The 24,086-nt window shown below is 34.0% G+C and overlaps 1 protein-coding gene across 4 annotated transcripts in view; it reads left to right on the top strand.

The window, feature by feature from the left end:
* The window catches only part of LOC129237813 (scoloptoxin SSD14), an 82,808-nt gene that overhangs the window by 28,247 nt on the left and 30,475 nt on the right, over positions 1-24,086 (top strand). Inside the window, exon 1 of one of the 4 annotated variants that reach the window (XM_054872756.1) lies at positions 6,016-6,250. The exons of 2 other annotated variants lie outside the window; for them this stretch is intronic. The gene's annotated coding sequence lies outside the window, so the exon portion shown is untranslated. Of the gene's footprint in view, positions 1-6,015; positions 6,303-24,086 lie in introns of those variants that run through there. One more of the 4 variants, XM_054872755.1, reaches the window with a different exon arrangement.

Below are 24,086 nucleotides of genomic sequence, written 5' to 3'. Positions count from 1 at the left end.
AGATCCGTTTTGATCTGACATCAAAGATGTCTTCGTTTGTCCCGAAAAAACAACATTTTCGGCAAGTCATGCTTCATCATTACCTTTTAAAGAAAAGTGCAGCTGAAACGTGTCGAATATTGATCAATATTTACCATCAAGTACAATTTGTGGAGGAGTGGTTTCGACGCTTCCAAAGTGGCAATTTCTACGTGAGTGATAAAGATCGCGAAGGCGCACCGGAAAAATTCGAAGATACTCAACTACAACAATTATTGAATGAAGATGCATGTCGAACCCTTGGTGATATGTCTAAAGCCTTGTATGTTGATAGATCTACCGTCGGTAAACGTTTGCACACGATGGGAGTGGTCCATAGAGCAGGTAACTGAGTGCCACTTCAATTGAAGGAGAGGGATGTCGATAGAAGTTTGGTGACGTGTGAGATGCTTCCTGAACGGCAGAAAAGAAAAGGTTTTCTGCATTGCATCGTCACTGGTGATGAAAAAAGATAACTCTAAGCGGTGAATCGCTGCCAGATCCATCGACAGCGAAAAAAAAATATTAGTGCTCCAAAGGTTATGTTGTGCTGTCTGGTGGGATCAGAAGGTTGTCATCTTCTATGAACTCCTTAAACCATCTGAAACCATCACTGGCGGCCATCAAAGAAAAGCGGCCGGAATGGGACGGTGGACATGACAAACTGATTTAGCTGCATGAACTCCAGGCCACACGTTGCTAAATCGGTCTAGAAATATTTAGAGGGATTGAATTGGGAAATCTTGCCCCACCCGCCGTATTCCCCAGACAATGCACCTTCGGATTACCATCTGTTCCGATCAATGCGGTCAACCCTTATGGGAGAGCGGTTCACTTCTTACGAAAGCATCGTAAACTGGCTCAATGAATGGATCAAGTCAAAAGAACTCGAAGTTTTCATCAGAGGAGTCCGTATACATCCTGAGAGATGGAGTAAAATTGTAGCTTCGAATTGCACATACTTCACATAAAATCATGTATTATTTAATTGTTTCAATAATTTGTAACTTTGGCTAAAAAAGGGCGGAAACTTATTCCCATACCCAATACTTAATAACTAATGGAGTGCTAGGTGTCAGAGCTTTCGACTCATATAATTCTAATTTCTCATTTATACAATATTGGTATATTATATTGTAGAAAAGATAAACATGCAAGTGGTATAAGAGTTTAAAGCGGGCAGCGCCTTGGCGGATGATTTACCTAATTTTTTCGACCAACTGAACTATGCGAGTGATGAGAACATCGAAATAGTTAAGAAAAATGTAGGAACTGGAGTGTATTGCACCTTGCTCTGCCACTGCCGCTACGTTACTGTCTAAACTCTCACTTCTTTGGTGGTTTCCGCAACTATTCATAATTTTGGGGCTGAAGCTTAACTCGTCCCGCACGGTTTGGGACAAGTACACTGAAATTTTTACAAATAGCATTACATTGCTATCGCCAATGACTAACATATTATCAAAGGCATCACCATCATACATTAAAATTAATCCTCCAAATATGTTTTTGAATATCGTTTTTACTAAAAAAAATTAATTTGGGTGAGGGAAATCTTTATTTTGACCTTTACACACTCCATTATTTGTTTGCGTGATAGAGTGATTAATTTTGCGCCACCTTGTACGTGGGGAATGTTTATACTGTTACAACAGCATCGATCTTACTAATGCCATAAACTGCTATAGATCACTTGGCCGTTCCTTACCGAAGCAGGAAGTACTGCAATCGATAAAAAACGTCTTTCACTAAATAGATGGCGCTAAATCGCTGGCGTTTGGTACATACTATATATATTTCTTTTATAGCAGCGTCAGTTAAAAATATTTTACAACGGTCTGTTGATTTGATTGCAGATTGACAATCAGAGTAAATACGAGTAATCAGTTCTCATAGCTTGTGAGTAGAATTAATCAGTCAAAGCGTAACGTTTTTCTTTACTTTAAAATTCATATTACGTTGATTAATTTCTTAATTTTGATTGTATGTACATGAATTGTATGAGTATACTCATCTACATCTACAGAAAAATTATTCATAAATGCACTGTAGACGTTGGTACTTTTAACACTTTTTAAAAATATTTTTATTGATTTTTTTAGCTTTTTCCTTGGAATTGATTACAGCTAGAGTCAACATTCATACACGCATTCTCAATATACATGCATATTAAGCCGGGTCGGCAAAAAAATGGGGAGGCAAAAAAATCGCCCTAGAATACGCCCACAGAGCAATGAGCGATTTTTAAGTCGACCGCCCTAGTGCATATATGTATGTATACAGTAGATTCTGTTTTTATGCAGTATATACGTTCCACAAGAAACAGCATAAAAAAGCTACCAGTTCTATAGTAAAACTATAGGTACGTTTCAAAAGTGCTAAGAACCGTATAAATCTAAAATAATGTAATAAAATCGCACAAAAAAAAGGGTACTAGTCCCATATTATAACTATAGATACGTTCCATAGACCGCATGAATCTGAAATAATTAAATCGCATAAACAAAAAATTATATTTTTGGAAATTATATCTTTATTTAAGAAACGTTAGAATCGAAAAATAAATTTGCATCGTCAGAAATAGAATCAGACAATACCCGCATGTTGCGCATTCGTTTAGGATTTGGCGTAAAATCACTTCCGTCACTTAAGGAAATGTACACGTCTTATCTGGATGGTGATGCAGGCGGTTCCATACTTGAAGGGTTAGCATTTTTGATGTAATCTGTGATGAGTTTTTGCTTAGCTGGTTTAGAATCTTGTTTATATGTACAATTCCCGATAGGTCGACATGCATTTTTTATATTTTTTAAAAACCGCACTATTTCAAAACCGCATAAAAAAACGCATAAAAACAGAATACTGTATATGTACATATATTATATATGCACATATACAAGTATACTATCGCATGCATACAGTTGAGCAGCAGTTACTAAGAAATTTCTTTGATATGCGAATGATGAGTGCCAGTGGATTATTTTTTATTTAAATTACGCATTTGAAAATCCTAGAATTTTTGTATGAGGAATATCCATCACATACAAACTTGTACACATGTACAGTATGCGCACGAATATATGAACTGATTAAAATCAAGCGGGTTCACTTTTGATGTTAAAATTTAAGGCCAAAAATATTCTCATTTTACCCCAATTATGCATTTTAAAGTGAAATGCCACACTTATGAAACAAAATGTAATGAATTTATTCAAAGAGAAATCGAATAGTGAAAAATACTTATTAAAAATAGTAAAGTATTCATTTTATACAATACTAAAACTCACAATAAAATTCATCTCACTTTCAAAAATATCCGACGTTTTTCTGCTTCTTCTTCCCTTACAAGCACTAAAACACCGTTGGACCCCTTGGCCGTAGATGCACATTCATTGAGATTTTCTTTTTCGGGCCACTCTTAATTGTTGAAACCTTTTGAAGCTCATAGCAACAATCTAACCGTCCTTTGGCGAGGCGTGCAGATTAATTTGTATGTGTACTTTTATTTGTGTACTTTATATGCAAGCGTCAAGTGGTCCAAGTATTTCGGATTTTGTCGTTAACTTTTCTGCAAACTAATTTTAAAATAATAAAAATATAGTTTTTAAAATGCGTTTTTTTCTAATATTTTATACATTTTTGCTTTTAGGAAAAAATATATTTTAAAGAAATTTATTGGAAAGAAGTTTTGCAAAATTTGGTGGAAAAAATGTTTACTTCTTTGGTCAAAATTTTTGAAAAAAATGCATTTTTGAGGTTTCTTAGAAACACTCCTCGTCAGGTCTTTTTTCTTATTCCTTTCAATAATATAGGGTGGGCCATGTAAAATTTGCTTTTTGAATCGGCTATAGAAAAAAACTAATCAATATTTTTTTAAACTTTTGCTTTTATTTTGAAGATTAAACATTGTCATTTATGAATAAAAAATAATATCGTTCAAATGACTGCCACGACTGGCTTTACAGTAGGCCATTCGATCAACCCAATTTTTAAGCACATTTTCGATTGTTTGGACTCCAATTTCATGAATGGAAACTTCGATTTCATGTTTTAAAGCATCAGTCGTCTCTGGATGGTTGGCATAGCATTTGTCCTTAACGGCTCCCCACAAAAAATAGTCCAACGAGCTTAAATCACAGCTCCGAGGCGGCCAATTGATATCGGAATTTCGGCCGATTATTCGGTTTTTAAAAACGGTGGCCAAAAGTCCGAGTGTAACCTTGGCAGTGTGACAAGTTGCACCATCCTGTTGAAACAAATGTCGTCCATGTCATTCTCTTCAATTTTTGGAAACAACTCGTTGAGCATGTCACGGTAACGCTCGCCATTTACTGTAAGCGCGGCTCCTCGCTCATTTTCGAAAAAAAATTGCCCGATGATGCCGGCAGACCAAAAACCGCACCAAGCAGTGACTCGTTGTGGATGCATTTGCTCCTCTACAGTAACGTGTGGATTTTCTGAGCCCCAAATCCGACAATTTTGCTTATTGACGTAGCCACCGATGTGAAAACCAGAAAAGAAGAAGAAGACTCACCACTCTGGAAATAGGTTTTCAATATTTCCCAATTTTGTTCAAGCGTATAGCGTCCCATTTCGTAAGTGTCAAACCTTTAAGTAAATTACGAACACATTTGACATGTCATTTGTGTTACCATTCTCAAAAAAATAGGTGGTTCAAAAAACAAACTCTATATGGCCCACCCTGTACAAATAAATGCAGTTGTAAATGCAAGGGACTCTTGTGCAATTAAAAGTGTCATAATAGTTTAAGTTGTTGCAATAAAAAAGATTTCAATCACTTAAGTAAGTATTTTTTTTATTACTTTTATTTTCTTTTCTCATATAGAATGTACCGTGTATTTTAAATTCTTGGTCATTCCTTTCAGAAAGAGAGGCGAAAAAGTTACGTTATCCTTGTGGCGTTTTATAGCGACTCAACTACGGAGAAGAAAATATAAATCTCCAACATGTTCAACATTCACCATTAGTGTATGGTGAATGTCAACATTTACCGGTGTCAGAAATAAGAGTATTTAGCAAATATTTCGAACATAGACCAAGCGACTATGTGAATTTTGACATTCACCGGTGAAAGTCGACATTCTTCAGATTTCGGTGTTTCACTGTAACATGTATACTATACTATATGTACATAAATCTTGGAAACAATTTGCCTAAAAGTTGCTTAATTTAAAATTTATTTTTTTTTCTTCAAATTAATTAGTATTTTTACAAATTTTTAACTATTGTACTATTTAGATAAATATATACAAAATAATAAGTTTTCTGTGACTTGTTTATTGTATTTTCATTAGATCGATTGAAAAAAATTGTTCTCCGCTAGTATTATTTTATTTTTTAATTGGTTGCAAAAATCGAGGGCGCACTGTACTTGTGTGTATGTACTGGGTATGTATTTTTAGTTTATTTTATATATATTAGTATGTGCGCGTATGTAAGTTAGTGGTGTTTTGTGGGCAATTTTGATAATTGTGTCACTGTCATCGGCAAGTCGTATCACTTTAATGCACCCCCACCCACAAATCCAGCACAGCTACATGCATACATGTCTGTATGCATATGGCGTAAGTACATATTTTATGTGAGACTACGGACAGCGACAGCAGGAACAACGGCCGAAAAAAAGTATCTATAAGTGATAAAAACTGTTGGCCTGCCCTGCTGTCTATCGTCCATTTGGTCTGTTAGCGCGCCATTTGATTGCCCCACGACCGCAACCTAGCGACGCGCCAGTGTCAGCTGAGTTGCGCCTATTTTGCGATTTCCGCACACGCAACACACACAATGTAAGCCCATGCAAACAAGTGGCACGCGTGCACACTGGGGCTGCAGATCAGCACTACTCATACTTTGCATAAACATATATCTATATTATTATTTATGTGTATTTGTGTGGGAGTGGGTATGGCGCTGACAACCGTCGAGTCTGCAGCACTGTGTCGTCCCATACTTAATTTAGTTGACCATCAACCAGCACTGGTGACAGACGCGAGCGATTCCAACTAACCAAGCGAACGAAATCAAACAAATTCATTCAATATAAATTAAACCAATTCGGTCGAAAACTTCTGTCTGCTTAACAGTCGTTCAATTCGGCGTCTGGCAAGTCAATAAGCCGGTTAGCTAGTCGCGCGCACGCACGTACGTAGACATAACGCAGGCGTCATACACCTCTGCAAATTTATACGCGGTCACACATACACATATACAGGTGCGGATTTGCAGTTCCAGCGGATGCTTCTACATTTATTTACATAGTGTTTGTGCGTGTTTTCATCTAAACCATTATATATATAATATTATATTATATGTATGTGCTGGTGTGATTATTTAGGAAAATGTGTTTTCTTTCTGTTTGTGGTAATGTTAGTGCAAATACTTGAAAGGTACTTGGCCGTGTAACATCATCAGATTATAGACATAAAACAATATTCTTTTGAACGAGCATAGCTGTGGTGCCCGAGAACTACCTACCTATACAAAACATACATATATATGTGTATGCATGTAGACAATGTCTATGGAATCGACACTATCTCGGTTGGGACATGTTCGCCCACCATAAAAATAATCTTATGCAGTATTCACAAAACAAACATATCTACATATGTATGTACCATTACTTAATGCATGTAGTATGCATAAAAGCATAATTATACATACATATGTATGTGCAATTACTGACTGATAGCTGCATTTATGATTATTTTTGCGGCGCGAGAATTGTAAAGCCACTAAGATGTGTCCTAATTCGCCTGGATCAAGTAAATGCATGAATGACACTCAATAGTGTTTATGCTGACGAAAGGATATGTTGAAATATGAAGAGTGGATAATATATCGCTCATTTACTGCAAGCTTGTGATAATCCAAGAAACTAAAGTGTTGAAAAAAGACGACAAAATTTTCAATTAAGTATTCATCTAATGAGATACTGTTAAATAATAGATATCGCCATGAATTGTTTACAAAGCATAAAAGAAAAGCTTGTGGTAATTTCTGAATACTTATCTATAATTTTTTTTTTCTTGGCGCTATTGAAGTAATTGGGCGAAATGCATGTGAATGTGGGAAAAGAAAGGAAACAAAAACTCAACCATTTCTGGTATATTTTGACTTCATTAGAGAGAACAAACATTGTCGTTATTTACGGAGTACCATTTCATGCATGTAGCAGCCTCTCCTGGCATCGCAGTACCACATCCGGTCAACCCAATTTTTCACAATCTTGTTGAGCATATCATGCTTGAACTGACGAATAACGAATACGTCTAAATATTCTGGATAGTTTTTATATTATCCGCATAACATCGATCTTCCCCATTAGAACGCAAATCACAGCTCCGGAGCAACCCATGGAAATGACGACGATAATTGCTGGAACAATTAACAAATTTAGTACATACAATTCTCATTGTTTTATGGATTGGATGAAAGAGTGTGACTGGGTGTGACATACTGCTGAAACCAAAAATCGTACAATTTTATATTTTTGATTTGAGTGTATACAAGTATATGCAAGGTTACTGCCAGCATTACAGTGACAAATGCAATGCCCACTATTAAGCAATACTTGCCTGGTTTTAATTATATAATTTTTTTTTACGACAACATTTCACATGAAATGTCAACATGTTGGCATTTTATAAGTATTTAGTGGTGTCAGACAGAAACAACACAAAGTGACAGAGACTTTCACAATCCTACTCCATCTCACATTGAAAATCAAGCATCACAGTTGGCATCACAAAAAGGAAACTGAACAGGGTTATTTTTGCTATAGATGCGGACTTAATATAAAATGTATTTTTTTATTTCATAATTGGCACTTTCACCCTTAATTGGGTATTTTTCCGAGTATTTTTCAGAGTTCCTCATCCTATTTATGGCGTAGGTTATGATGTTGTTCCACAAGTGGTGGGATCTAAAGTTTTAAGCCGACTTCGAGCGACCGATAATTTTTCATGATGAGCGTTTTCATGACAGTCAGGCACTTAGAAATACAGGTACACTTTTGTATCATTTGCTATAGTCTGCATTTCGATTTATTTGAGATAGTTTATTAAAAAAACCATTAGTCGGTTTCAGTCTATCCTGACTTATTGAATTGTAGACATCTACCTGTAAAATTGATATATTTACTCTTCACATTTACTACATTGCACAGCACCCAGCTAGGTATTGGCCCGAAACAATATTTTTAAAGAGATTGCGTCCTGAGCAAAAAGTAAAATTTTCAAAAAGTTGGAAACTTTATATATATTTATCAAATTTGTATTTAGGTCCTTTGACCCCTTATAACATCTGTAATATAAGTTAACGCAAAAAAAAAATATATTATATACCATTAATAATACCGTAAATAAGAGGAAAAGGCGGATCATGGGTGGCCGCCGTAGCCGAATGGATTGGTGCGTGACTACCATTCGGAGTTCAGAGATAACGTAGGTTCGAGTCTTGCTGAAACACAAATATTTTTATAGATTTAAAAATTAGTTTTTTCCAAAGATTAAAATTTTTGATTCCGAAGGTGAACTCGAATATTTCATTTTAAGAGGCTAACTTCAGAAAACGGAAAATTTTTTTTTTTTTTTACTTATGACTCAAAATCTGGTTTTGTCGTCCAATGTTTTTATTCTGGATTGACGTCGAGCCGAGTTCCATTCAAAAAATATCATATTTTTTGTTATTAATATTATACAGTTACACGAAAAAAAAAAATGCTTCAAGGAATTTTACTTATTAAAAACTCTGAATGTTATTCCTTCTTCTTGTACTTTATGAAATGTTGTTCTTTCTTTCTTTTTGTCTATAGACCTTTTCTGTTATTTCATAAAGTAGGAAATTTTATTGATATGCAAATCCAAGTAATATAATTAATTTTAAGTAAAGTGAAGTAAAGTAAATAAATTAATTTTAACTTCTATTTTATTTTCAAATTCTTAATACAAAAGGTAAGCGATCCCAGTAATAAATTGGTCATTATCTTTATCACAAATAAATAAATACAGATAAATAATTCTTTCTTCTTTTTTACATTCAAAAAAACTATAAAATATTAGATATAATATTATGGTAATTGTCTCTGCTTCGGGCTGCTTCAACCAACTGCCCAATAGTCCTTTATCCCGTCCACTCTCTTATGTTTCGTAGCCAAGACATTTGCTTCCTTCCAACAATCAGTTGCAACAATTCATATTTAGGACCACGCATAATATGACCAAAATATGCGGTTCTACGGCACTTTATCTTTAATAACAGCTCTCAATCCCTTTCCAAGTTTCGTTAAGACTTCTTTGTTATTAACTTTGTCTGTCTGAAAATATTCATCATTCGCCGATAGCACCACATCTCAAATGGCTCTAATTTATTCATACTCGTAACCTTTAGTGTCCATGCCTCCACACCTTACAACAAAACTGACCATGTTCAAAAGCTTCCCTCCATGTCCATGTCCCTCTTTGTCCATGTTTCGCTGAGCCAACATCCTAGGTACTTAAATCGGGATTCTCTTTGTATCTGATTGTAATATACATACATGTTTGAATTGATGATTTGTTGAGAGCTTTTTGAAACTACTATGAATTTTGTATTTTGGGTGTTAATAATTAGGCAGTATTGCAGAATTTTTTCGCTGACTTCTTTAAGGAAATATTGCAGCTCATTAATTTTGTCAGCCAATATTGTGGTGTCATCGGCAAATCGTATGTTATTTATTACTTCACCGTTGGTTTTTATTCTTAAGTTGGCTGATGCCAAAGCTTCTTGAAATATATATTCCGAGGATAAATTGAAGAGCATTGGTGATGAAACACATCCTTGGTGAACTCCTCTTTTGATTGAAAAATCACTCGTTACATTATTTTGTAGTCTCACGTTCGCAGTTTGGCCCTTATTACAACTTATTTCTTTTTCATTAATGTCCATTTGCCTTAAAATGTGAAATAGTTTTGTGTGTAGTACCTTATCAAAAGCCTTTTCATAGTCGATGAAACATATAAAAATATCTTTCTGGACGCCTTTACAGTTTTGTACTAGGACTTGAAGGTTGAACAATGCTTAACGCGTTCCCATAGCTTCTTTGAATCCAAATTGTGTACGACCCATTGATTGTTCGCATTTTGTAAATAAACGGTTGTGAAGGATTTTAAGGAATATTTTCAAGCCATGACTGACATATTGTTAACTCTGGATTTTTTAGGCAACGACACGAAGGGCGGCTGCAGCCACTCCTTTGGATATACACCATAATCGTAGATTTTATTAAAATGAACCATACTTCCTCTATTTTCTTCATCTACGAGTTGATATAATTCAGCTGGATTTTAAACCGGTCCTAGGGATTTTTTATTTTTTGCAGAATTTATTGCTTTTAACACCTCTTCTTTTGTTAACACCTTATTGCCCCGACAATATATCATTTTGAATCTTCAAACCGAAGTCTTGCCTGGATTCATCATTAAATAAACCCTTCACATATTTTCCCAAGTAGTTTTTACTTCTTCTTGCCCTAAAGCTATTTCATTTCCATCGTTCATGACATTTAGCATTTGGACCTAATTTACATAGCCGCGACAAATGATTCATATGTATTTGATCAGGTTTGAGAATTTGCTTTGTAATGTTCATGATGTTTGCATAAAAATATAGCCCATTGTATAACAAAAACCATATATGTAAATCCATGTTTTAAGCTATATTAAAAATTTGAAAAAATCCCAAAATTTGAAAAAACCCAACTCTTCATAATTTCACGGTTTTTGATTAGAAATTCTAGAAAAAATTTAATTTCTATAGTTTATTAAATTCATGGAGTGCACGTTTGAAGCGCAACTTATAATTTTGCGACTTTTCTCCACATTAGAAAAATGCTGAAAATTTAACTAAAAATAGGCTAAAAATTATAAAATAATAAAAACTCGAACGAAACGACATTATCGTGTAACTCATCAAGGGCATAACCCCATAACCTTAAACCGCAAAATCCCAAAATTTGAAACCCAAAAGCCCTTAACCCTATAATACCTGTGCTCAATTTATGACGAGCCAGAATGATAGCATCTATCAGTATTGAAAACAAAAACAAGCAAAAAATTTTTTTTTAACATTTATTATATTTGCGATTCAAGGTTGGTTTATCCAAGGTGGTTTATGGAGGTCAATAGAGTTATTTCTTACTCATGCTAATCTGGGTATCAGTCAATTAAATATTAAAGAAATAAAGTGAGCAGATACTTAAATACAAAAATTAAAAAAATATTGATGTTTATGTAAATATTTAATTCTTAAACACAGTCCATTTACCACATATAAAACACAAGATTTCTTGTGAAGAATAACACATTTTTGAAGAATTATACAATACTATCATAAAGAGCAAGGAATGACAAGAGGGTTTCTTGAAAGCAAACATGCAAACTCATGAGAATAACAAAAAATGTATTTACCTTTTATCTCTCACATCTTTATTTTTATTCCTGTGTAAAAATTTACCGCAGTACTGCAGATAGCGTCCGTCACTTGTACCCCTTTTTCATTCCCCCTAGACTTGATTGGATACGGACGAAATGGCGTTTTTATGATACCCATAATAAACTGAAATAATCTGCTGAATTAAATCAGCAATTGGCTATGATTTTTTTACGCTCAAAGAAATTGGTTCGGAAAAGCAAATATCGTTTAATGACATTTAAAATTTTTTGAAGATTTCGCAATATTCATATTGTGTACATATAAGTGCCAGTGCACTTCAATTTTCAGGTACGGCTTATGAAGTTAATTCTATTAAGTAGTGATTTGAAGTTTGAGAAATGTACCAATCATTAGATTAAAATAGGCAAAAAGAATTCAATAATTTACAAAAAAACTTTACTGAAATTGAAAATCGCTTAATGCATGAATTTATTACTATAAATTATATTTAAATAGTTAGTTAAACATTTCCTCTGCCCTTAGCCACTTTAGAACTGAGCTAAACATATTCTTAGTAATGATAGCGCAGGTGAATTCCTTTACTGATGCATCCAGTGGGCATAAATCAAGATTCACTCATACGAAACAAAGTTCAACAACTATTTAAACCCGTCGAAAAAACTCCCCAGTACTCGCGGCTATACATTTTGACATACAATTTTTTTATTAAATTTTAAATAGTTTTATTTATTACTATTTTAGTTCATTCCTTAACAAAAGCCATGGAAAAAAATCTTAATACCGTCAACAAAAAAATCTTATTTTCTTGTATGGAAAAAAATCATAGTACCTTCACAAAATATGAAATGTTAAAAATCAAGACAAATTTTAAAAACTTCACACCTACACTCTATTCCACTAGAATTGAATAAGCTATAAAATATTTAGTGTACTCAAAATTTTTAATACAAAAATCGGATTAAAAGCTAAAAACTTTATTAAAACTCTGAAGAAATTTTAAATTTTGTACAAAATCTGGAACCTTGATATATACAGGCTATGTTAAAGAATGAACTAAATTTTTATATAAAATTAAATTTAAAAAAATTAAATACCAAAATTTATAATCGCAAGAGGTGCGTATTTTTTTGTTTTTGGTGCATGTAGTTGCAATATTTACGAGGCTCTGCCTTGGCACTAATGTAAAGTGCATACCACGTCAGGAAATGTTATACTAAATGTACATAGGAGCACCTTTTGTGCTCTTATCCAGCATTCTGCTGATTGCAACTAAGCTGCTTTGGCACATAGTGCATCCACTGATTGAAATATATTACAGGTCAGACTGTCGTCAGTTTACTAAAACTCGTGAAGCATAGCATCAAGAGTAGGTGCTGAAGCCTATGCCTCCATATAACCGTTTAAAAACACAATGATCAGCTGTGGTCTACCTGAAATCTATGTGACAATCTATAGCCCAAGTTATTCAACTTTGCCGTAGTACAAGTATATCGACCTATCCAACTATGCAACTTTTAAAATCACTTTTTCTTTCACTTTTCTTTTACCGACTTTTCTACTGCTTTTCAACTGACTCATTTCCCCGTGAAAAAAATTATTATTTTAAAATTTCTGGTATTTTGTTTTCCCCCACTTACCAGTAACTCTAACCTTCGTCTTGACGTTTGATAGATAATTTTTCTGTTACATTGTTTCGAGTAAAAAGGAGAAATTTTCAAAATAGTAATTTTTAAATTTGAAAACACACGACATGAGAACCATTGACAATGTTGTGATTGGTCATCTGCAAAGTAAATGGAATTCAAAAAATTGATTTTTTGATTGCTAAAATATTATAACATCTGTCATACACATCAACATGTTCCCGAAATTTAGACGCCTTTCTTTCATCCCTCCAATTGGGCGAGATTGCCAAATATTCGAATGTTCGAAAACCGAGTACTCATCCAAAAAAAAATGTCTACTAGAATCAGAAATTTTGCTTTATTCAGCACTTTCACATACTTGTGGTGTGGCTCTTAATGTGTTCCACAATTGGTGGGACCAGTGGTTTTATACCGCCTCCAAACAGCAGATGGTTTTCTACGGAACTTTTTCATGGCAGACATACGCTGGGAAGTTTGTCATTACCTGCTAAGAGGCGGCCGTTATTAGAAAAACATGTTTCTACCACTTCAGTGATACGTGCCCACAGTGAGTTTTGAACCAAACGGTAGTCACGCAGCAACTATTGGAATACGGCTGGCTCCATTATGCAAGGTGGCGCAAAATTAATCAACCCATCGGAAGATTTCTAATTTCTGCAAATGACGTCGTACGTCACTCATATTTGACACTTGTGAAATATACAGCTGAAGTATACAAACGACCAGCAATAGAAAGCGTAAAGATCAAAATAAAGATTTCCATCACTCAAAAACATTTTGTGTTTTAGTAAAAAAGTTAAACAAAATTAGGTGATTAATTTTGCGTCACTTTCAACTACGAACTTTATGCACCTTACAGCTGCCGATGAGATTTTCTATAAGGAGAAAGTTTCAAAGCGACTCTCAATCGCTGTTTCCAAGTGTAGTAGGGTAGGGTTTTTAGCAAAAATGTGCTTCTTTAGGATGAAGCTAAAGGCAACTCTCTCACACTCTCATGACAGTCGGTCAAATGTTTCCAGAATGACTCAGATGTATGCATGTCTGGTTAAGGACTGTCACTTCAGCAACATTTCCAAAAAAATGCATGTTGAATATTTTAGGCTGTTACAACTTATTCCATTATTATTTCTTTTTGTAGAGTCATAACTATTTTTTATTTAAATACAAAAACTTAAGTTTTTATGATCTTGTTTTTTGACAACAATTAAAGAAGGCTATGCGTGTGACATAGGAAAATGTTGTGTTATCATAAAATACAGGTTGAAATACGGAAAATATCGCTTTTTCAGTTAACAATGGACGATATGAGTTTTCATTTCCACGCTGTTCACAGGAATGAGAAAATTTCACATCAACATCCTCCCCATACTAAATAAACCTAAAAAAAAACGCCATTTTAATATGAAGCGTTTGAGCTTCTCCGATTGGGTTCTGTTATCTCCCTACTAAAACCACTTTACTATGTAGGCGAAAGTGAGAAGGTGTATCGTAAAGAGAATCGAAAAGGTTAATTGTCATACTACAGTCATTATCATTAAATATGAAGTAGCCTGGCCTCTTTTTCCGATTAAGAAGCTCACAAATTACATCACCGCCCTCAGCTCTCCCGGAGCCTTGTTTAGTAAACGATGTCGAACATGAGGAGGATATAAAGAGAAACTTGAATTGATTTTGTTTAAATGGCTGAATCGAACTTTGAAAATGATGAAAATTAATAAAAATAGTGAGCTCAGTAGGACTGTAAGGCGTGATGGAGATGGCCACTTTGAAGTTATATGTAAGTCTAAAAAGGGTAATCGAAGGCTTGTTAAACCAATTCGTCAGCCTGTATTCAATAAATGAAGGCAAAGAATATACAAAAATAAATCTGAACTAATATTATTACAGGTAGGTGCTCGAATCCATTCGAATTCATTATACAACTGGCTTGCTATAACCCAATCAGCGCGCATTCAAAATACTCGTATCTTTTTTATCAAGCCATTTCTTTGGGTGTAAACTGCTGTCGGCACTCGCTCTGTAATTTTAGAATTGGCAGTGGCTACTCACAGCTCATTATTCCAGTCTTCATACTCAAATGCGCGAATATATGTATGTACGTATGCTTACTGTATATATCTATTCGTATATATACTCGTATACATACACAAAAGCACAGGAAAAATGTTAATTTTTTGACCTTCAGATGTGTCAAATGATTTGAGCTTTCAAAAGAAAAAGTAAAAATTAGTGCTGATAAAAACCAAAGATTAATGCAAATCATAGATTTTGCACAAAATATTATATCTCAATTTGGCAAAAAGTAATTTATAAATTTTAACCCAAATAATTTCCGTTTTATTGTAATTTAATCTGAACGCAGAATTGTTTATCTTTTCAAAGATATTTAAGTTGGACGTTTCTAAAAACTTTGACCTCATTGTGTGACGGGCGTGGGGTTTTGTGATATTCGCACATACATTTTCACAGCAAACTGCAATTCGTTCTTTGACGTGCATTTGCAATGCAAATGCATTAGTGTAAGTAAGGCGCATATTTAATACACACATATGAATACACACAGGCATATACAATATGTAACGGTTAAGCGCTTAGAAGTGCAACCCAATTAATGGAGTGTCTTAAAAGTTCACATCGCAAAAGTTTAGACAAAAGCCAGAGCGGCTAGCCATAAAAACGATGGCAGTATAAGCGCAAACCATTGGAATTCTTTCACAACAAATTTATACAAAAATTCTCATTTTTAAGAGTGTATTTGTATATATGAATATATACGTGTGCTTGTGATATACTCATGTATATTTTATGTTTTTGTGTGTGCTAAAATTGAGTTTAATAATAAAAATTGCATTTAATTGTCGCTTGTTTAATGCAGAGAACAAAAAACAAAACAAGAAAGAACTGCCACTTGAAAATCGTAAATGTTGCATGTCATCATATAATTCGCAAATCACATTTGATAATACCAATAATATTATATTTATTAAAAGTATAAATTTTAAAATTTCTAGGAAAACGCAACTGCCAATTGCATAGTGTAAATATTGCTAAGAGTTGTTAAATTGTGATTGCATGTCAGCGATCAAGTGAATGCATATCCCCATATGCATCTACATATCTTTTACCGCTGAAATGTGCCGCTCTCGTCATTGAACTTGTTGAGCTGTGCGGCGTTTTATTATCGAGTTACAAATTGTGAATTGAGGTAGGACAGTTGAGCAGTTGTACTGATGGATTAATTGTTTTAATTGCTCGAAATCAAGTGCAAGCGGGCTGATGATTTATGCGGAAAATTACTGGTGGGAAATGAAATTACATCTGTTTTGGGGGGAAAAACTGCAATAATAAAAAACATTATATATGCCATATTAGGGTAGGCCATATTTCTGGAGCACTTCTCTTTTTAGTTTCTACTTCATAGAAATGTTTCTACTTCATAGAAATAGATAATTGAATCCATATGTGTACTTAAACTATAGAAGTTAAATTGTAATAGTTAATATGCATTTTCACCGATCCTGACCCACATCTGGCGCTTAAATACATTTGAACCTCGCATTTCCCTATATTAGAAACTTACTGTGGAAATGTTGTATTACAGCGCTTTAATTCACTTTGCTGGACTAACAGAAATTATGTATTTAGGTTGACAGTAGTCATGCGTGATGTGTTAAAAAACCCCTATTGGAAAATGTATCTGCAAACTGATCACCCTTTACTTTAGGGCTTTAAACGTAGCTAAAATCGGATTTACTGAAGCTAGCCAAGCTATTACATTCATTGAAGCTCAAAAAATCAGTGTTAATGCGTTTTAACGATAAATTCAGGCTTTTATTGAGCTTTTATACATGATGATAATTTTTTATTAAATAACAACAATTTAATCTTAAGCTTAGAAATATATTAATTCATTCAATATATACTCGTATATGTGTAGTCAGGGGTTTTGTGGCCGCTTGGCCGAGCTCCTCCTCACATTTGTAGTGGGTGTCTTCATTTTTTCAACAAATGGAGTGGCCTACAGTTATTTCAAGCCAACTCCAAATGGCAGATAGTTTTTTAATGAGAAGTTTTTTCAAGCAAAAATACACTTGGAGGTTTTCCATTGTCTTGCGAGGGGCGGCCGCTATTAAAACAATCTATAATTAGTGCTTCGTGCCCGGGGTTTCGAACGACTCCACTTCTGAATGGTAGTCACGCACTAACTTATTCGGCTACAGCGGCCGCCGTAATAAATTTCTTAGTCCTTAGTAAAATAGCCCTTGGTTAGTGATTTCTTTCAGCTTTGTGGAGTTTTGTCATACTTTTTTAATGTTTTAAAAGAGCTCTTTTTATTTTTTATAATTTTATCTTTCGAAATTTTTTTCCATTCTCTATCGAGTTCTAGTCAAATGAGAATTGTGCGATTTTTCAGAAGCTGTTTTTCTTAAAATTTGTTTAAAAGAATTCCTCATTCTCATTATTTTGACTGTGGAGATGTAAGATAACATGCCAGATCTTGTCAAGCAAACCAAAAAAATTAAAATCGCAATCGGACTTCTTTATAAATATAAAAACTACCAAAAACCCAGCATAGGCTGCTCTGCCATTAAAGCAAAGTGTACGAGTATAAAGTATATATTTACGAAAGACTAGTGAGCAAGGCAATAAGAAATCAGAGAGTAAACATTTCTCAATTTAACTTTGCCCGCAGAAAATGCTCTGGGCATACAGCCAAAATACCCAACAGTGCAATTTAAAAAAAAACAGATCCTTCTCTTATCGAAATTTCAATAGTGATAAGACATAATTGATAAATTTCTTGAATGCAGAGTTGTAATAAACATTTCAAAGTTCGAAAATTATTATAATTTTATGATTTTTGAATAAATGTTGGCTCACAGACACGTCTCTTTTGCAAGATTATGCCACTTTTGTCCAGAGAGACATTTCAGGAAAGATTAATTTACAAATACAAAAAACCTCTGCACTAAACGCAGCATTCTGTGAATAGTTATTAGCGCACATGCGCACAAATATTTGAAACTTTATTTTATAATAAAAATGCAGGAAACTGTATTGTGACCAAATGTGAAATGTATAGAAAAATCAGCTATTTTTGTTAACTCGATTGATGACTTAATAATGCTCTTAACTGCAGTTGAGTTCCAGGCGTAAGGATGTGGGTTGCTTCGTTCTTTCAGTTTCGTTCTTTTAGTTATTTTTGTCTATGCTGCTCTTTTCGTTCACTCATCGAAGAACAAAGGGTTGGTTAATAGAGCGTTGCAGCCATTATTTAGCAAACTAATTTATTTGAAACATATCTTGTACTTATTATAAAAATAATTATATATTATTTCATGAATTGAATTGAAAAAAAATTGTATCAAAAAAATTTAGTTTCTAAATTTTATTTTGATTTTATCTGTACGTTTGCAAACTTTTGGTGATCTTTCAAAATTTTAAAGCGCCCTTCAAACTTTTCCGGGAGTTTTAAGGATATTACAGGCTTTAAAAATATTAATTTGCACCCAAAATCTCTTATTTTACTCAAATTGCTTTTTATTATAAATTGTATTCTTACTACGGACTTTTCCTTATGCTGCACATTTGTTTGCTGTTTAACAATAGCAATGAACAAAGTGGCTCATAAACAAAGAACTGCTGAATAAAAAAAACAAACTCTGTTATATTATTTGAAAAAAAATTGTCATTTACCTTTTCCTATGGCTTGTGTCCCAAAATTGGTCTGTTCAACCTAATTCGGGTAGATTAATAAAAGCAGTTGTGCCAAGTTTGAATTCATTCCTACCTGAGTCCCAACTGGATCCTTCTTCGTGCTCATTCATTCAAAGCATGATTGGCGCGGTGAACAAGACCCTTTAATTCCACAATTCACGGATACGTCGTTGTTTTGTGTAAGATTTGATGGAGGCTAATTATGCCAGCAATCCTGAATTAGCTTAAAATTAAGGCTTCAATACTTCTAAAGTGTATTTTTTTCAGATCTATCTATAATAAAAAAATCAGTCGATGAACTGCTCATAAGTGTTAGCTTGACATCACTTACACCTACATACTTCCTTAACGAACTAATACGGACAACAGGAAAAAATTGAATTGCAAGCAGTTGTGTTGTTGATAAGCTGAAGACGGCCAGTGCTTTGAAAAGATTTCAATGCAAATTTTGTTGAAGTTTTCTTTGGTTTGAACAAAATTTGAAACCTGGATTGATAAAGTTTTTATAGGAGAACAAACCATATTTTTATAAAAAAAATTATTAAAATGTAATAGAAATCAAAGGAATTATAAAAATGTGTCAAAAAGTATTAGTGCTATAGCTATCAAAAATGGTACACCGATGGTTCCAAAACGCTCCAAGGAGTAGGAGGAGGAACAGGTGGGCCTAGAGCACATAAATCCCTAACATTAAGTACAGATACCACAATTTTGCATGCGGAGCTCTTCTTTGAAAATCGTATCCAAAAGAGGGTTCGAGAAAGTAAAAATTAAAATACTTTCGGACAGGCAATCGGTTCTCAAAGCCTTGAATAGCTTCACATTCAAGTCAAATGGCCTAATAGAGTGTAACAGTGCACTCAAAAAACTGGCCACTCATAATCAGATCTGACTGATTTGGGTAACAGGACAAGAGGGACACCAAAGAAATGAGGAGGCAGACTTTTATGCCCAAAAAGGGACGGAAGGGCTATTTATTGGGCTAATCCTATTTTTCGGCTTTAACAAAAATTATAGAAAACAAGAAACGAAACTAAAATAAGTGAACACTGGAACGGCACAAGCGACTTTAATAACTCCAAAAAGTTTTTGAACTTCAATGCTAACGAAGCAAAATCTGCGCGATAAAGATTACTCTGTGGAGCACTTACAGGTAACTTTGCCTATAATAAACACTTTAACACAATAGGATTATCTAGTACAAGATTATGCAGGTGCTGCTGTGGTGAAGAGGAGTATATTGAACACTTAATCACCAACTGTGAGGCATTGGGCCACAGAAGACACAGAATCTTTGGTGCGTACCTACTAGAGGAGGAAGACCTACAATTGCTCCCTCCTAAGGAGCTGGTTCGATTCCTCGGTGTACTAAATATTTATAATTAAGTAATTAGGGGCTCACAATAGATCAATCTGGTCGCAGTGCATAAAGGTCTTAGCCTAACCCGTACAACCATAAACATTACCAGAGCTATTTAACTCTAAACTTGAGTAAGCTTGGGAGTTTTGAACCAAATGTTGATGTATATTCACCCTGTGCGTCGTGACTAAATCGGAAATTGAATTTTTCATTATTTCCACTATAATACACACCAAGTTCATATTATTTTGAAGGCCCTAAATTATTATTGGAGCTGCAAATAAATCGATTTTTCATGCTCGAATAAATCTTTGACAAATCGCGCGAAAAATTCATTTGTAAATAAGTTCACCTATTTCAATAGCCACATCCATATCTACGCACATTTCACATGACATCATCACTATTAAAAACAACTTTAACGACCAATCAAATTTTGGCACTTACGTGCTTGTGCATAGAGCATTGTCAGGATGTCACCGAAAGTATTGACTGCCACTTGGGCGTATAAGTGACTTTATTTCTTGAGTGAAAACTAAGTTCGAAGTTAGCTGACCAAATACGCACCGTCTAACGATTAAAAGTTTATTGGCATCTTTCAATGATTTGAATTAAAAACAAAAAACTAAAATAATTTATGGGCTTGCACAAAGGAAATAAATCACTAAAGTTACATATCAGTATAATGCCTCAACTGTTTTTACAATGTAAATTATTTACCAACATTAGCTGGCCAACGGCGGCGAGCCACTTATCACGTTTACTAGGCACAGCACATAAATAAATATAATATTATAATTTGAAAGAAAATAATAAAATGTCGCAAGTAATATCAGCTCAATTGTTGGCACTTTATTTGCATATTATGCGACACAAATGGTGCGCGAACAATTTGTTTAGAAATTTGAATTTTTATTGCATTTCCACCGTATAGGGAGCGCGAAAAAAATTCCAAAAAAAACGGAAAGAAGGAGCAGGTGAAACTTTGCTAAAATAATAAATGCATACGCAACCTTATTTGTACGAGCTGGAAAAATGCTTGTTGAATGAGCCAATCGAAAACAACTGTTAGGGCCGTGTAGTACAGTGCTTGCAACACATCAACTGACGACGCCAGCAAGAGTAAGTGGTGAATTGTAAGCTGCCATATAGCGCACTTTTAAGCGCTTAAAGTGTATTGAATGCGCTCATTATTGACATGCAAGACGCCACTGCTACGCCGAACGAGTATAGCACAATTAAAACACACTTCACAGTTGCTACTGTGGGCGGTTATGGACTTTGCCAATTTAAAATTTCAAATAGCTGCCATAATTGTGGCAAGGGCATTATGGCTCTGCATGTTGTTACTGCTTTATTTGAGTTTTTCAATTTTTTTTTTTATGCTTTATTTTGTAAAAGCATAAGAACATAAAGTGTATATATGTATGCGCACTTGACAGTCAAGTCGTGCGCCAGAGTGCTGTGTTGACTACTGCAATTGTTTTTTAACCCGTTGATGGGCGCCAACTGGCTTAGGTAGCGGTTGACATGCGATCGACTATTAAGCAAAAGGACGGCATTAGAAGGAGAAAAGCTGAAAAGCAGAAAAACAAAACAGTAGAAAAGGGAAGTGGCGTATTAGACCCGTTCGGCGAACGTGTGTGTGATTGGATCTGAAAAAAGAAAAGCATTTTAATTTCAATCGTTTCCAGTAAGGCGAAATGGCAACAAGCAAAAGGTTGTTAAGTTATGCCCGTAATGGTTGCTTATACTGATATACTGATATACTTTAAATTGCTGCTGTTTTATTAACCTACTTTCCATCGCCACTCCTTTAAATGAAATCAAAATCGATGTGCAATTATTCTATGTGCGTGATTTACCAAAACCATATTTTTGTAACTATGTGCACCAATACATATACATAAATATAAACATATATCTACGCATAGGCACTAAAACTATGTACATAGCTGTCCATGAATACACTGATGTTTTCGCTATGACGTCAACATCCCATATGTGCCACTTATTTTACTTAACGTACCATGAATGTGATTGGAAAAGTGCACACATTACGTGAGAACTAACACAAAAGTTCCATCATAGCTGCTTAGTTCAAAAATAAATATTGGAAAAAATCGTCTACTGCAATTAAATAAGCAGATGAATCAATTTGCTTTAAGAAATTACAAATGGAATTTGTTGTATCGATGCATACTTACTAAGGGTGTAAATATTTCGATTTTACTATCCCGGAAAAACCGGGATTAATTTCGGGACTCAGATACTCATTATTTTGCTACAACTTAACTCGAAAAAATGTTTATCAATATTGATTGAGAAGCCTCCCACAGTACAATAAATATAATAAAATATAAATGGGTTTTGTTTAATAAAAAATAAATGCGTTTAGCCGTTTATATGCGATGAACTTATATATGGAATTACAGTTTTGATTTCCAAATTAAATATTAAAAAATAATTCAAACTATTTTAATCCCTCAAATATACATTTATATAGCAATAATAAAACACAAAAAACTTGTCCATGATTTTATGACCTTTCGAAATAACCTCACTTTTATGTAAATGGGTGAAAAGGCAGAATTGAATTGCGAGGGATTCATTTTCAAGGAACGGTAACAGCGTAAAACGTAAGGCCGTTTTGAAAAAAAAAAATATTCACATGGAGTCAATATACTCATCTTCCTACTCGAATAATAACTTTTCCGCTTTTCAAATGTTTTCTATACTTAACAACCGGTTTCTATATATTGTTTCGGGAGGAAAAACCGAAATATAAAACTATTTGATTATTTTTCTTTTAACAAGTCTTATTGATAATTAAATAAAGCTATTTCCACTATGAAACGCTTTTCCTTTTTCAACGCTTTATTAAGGCTCTCGCCTCATTTGAAATGCTGTTTTTTGGATGTTTTTATAAAAGCGTGTAAAATGGAAACGAAAAAGATTTTTTATTTTTGTTTTGAGTATTTTATTTTTCGAAATTTGAAATTGAAAATGTTTTTGGCCATATGAGGTTCGTTCAAAACGTTGTCGGCCTTCAAAAAATGGTTTTCTTATGGACAAAGGACACAGTTATAGCCGGTTCTACTGAACTGATGAAATAAAATTTAGTTGGCGTAGAATTTATCGTGTGAACTATAATCATTTGGAAAAAAAAGTTTTTTAGTAATATATTTTTTTCGGACCTTTGAAATACAAAAAAGTGTCAAAAAATGGTTTTTCATCTTTGAACGTTCGCCATTTTGTTCACACGATAACGACATTTATACTGAATAAGAACCATTTTGTCTTTTTGATTTCAGACACCTGTGTGACCCGGAATCCGTGTCGCCAGTGATATACCTTTGTTTGGAAGACCTTTTTTTGAAGGCCGACAACTTTTCGAACGAACCTCGTATGGCCAAAAATTGTTTTTAAATATATACTGATAAATAAAATTCTGAAAACAAAACTAAAAAATCAAGAATGTTAATATAACTTTTTACAAGTTAATCAATCAAGTAGACCAATGTAAATTTACTGGGTTTTATAGTAAAAAATAAACCAAAACAAAACAAATGTTCTAGCATATCACAATTTGCTAAAAAATTAAAGTCAATATTCCTTTTTTGCTATAAAAGGTTATTTTTCTGTATCCATATCATAAGCTTCGTAAGAAATTATAAGTCCCGAAATTCTCGAAAGTATTTGTCAACAACTTATTACGTATTTGCTCGGGATTAACATCATTAATACATGCATATGTTCACATGAAGGCAATAATTATGGGCTTAACCCAGGTCTGTATTTGCACATGTGTATACGTCTGCTGAATGTATGAAACTAAGAAGTGATGTCAGCACGTCATTATGCGCTTGAGATCATAAATGAGATTCAGG

The sequence above is a fragment of the Anastrepha obliqua genome, chromosome 2 (genome assembly GCF_027943255.1).
Source record: "Anastrepha obliqua isolate idAnaObli1 chromosome 2, idAnaObli1_1.0, whole genome shotgun sequence".
In the NCBI taxonomy this organism is placed as follows: domain Eukaryota; kingdom Metazoa; phylum Arthropoda; class Insecta; order Diptera; family Tephritidae; genus Anastrepha; species Anastrepha obliqua.
This window is presented reverse-complemented; position numbering and strand designations above follow the sequence as displayed.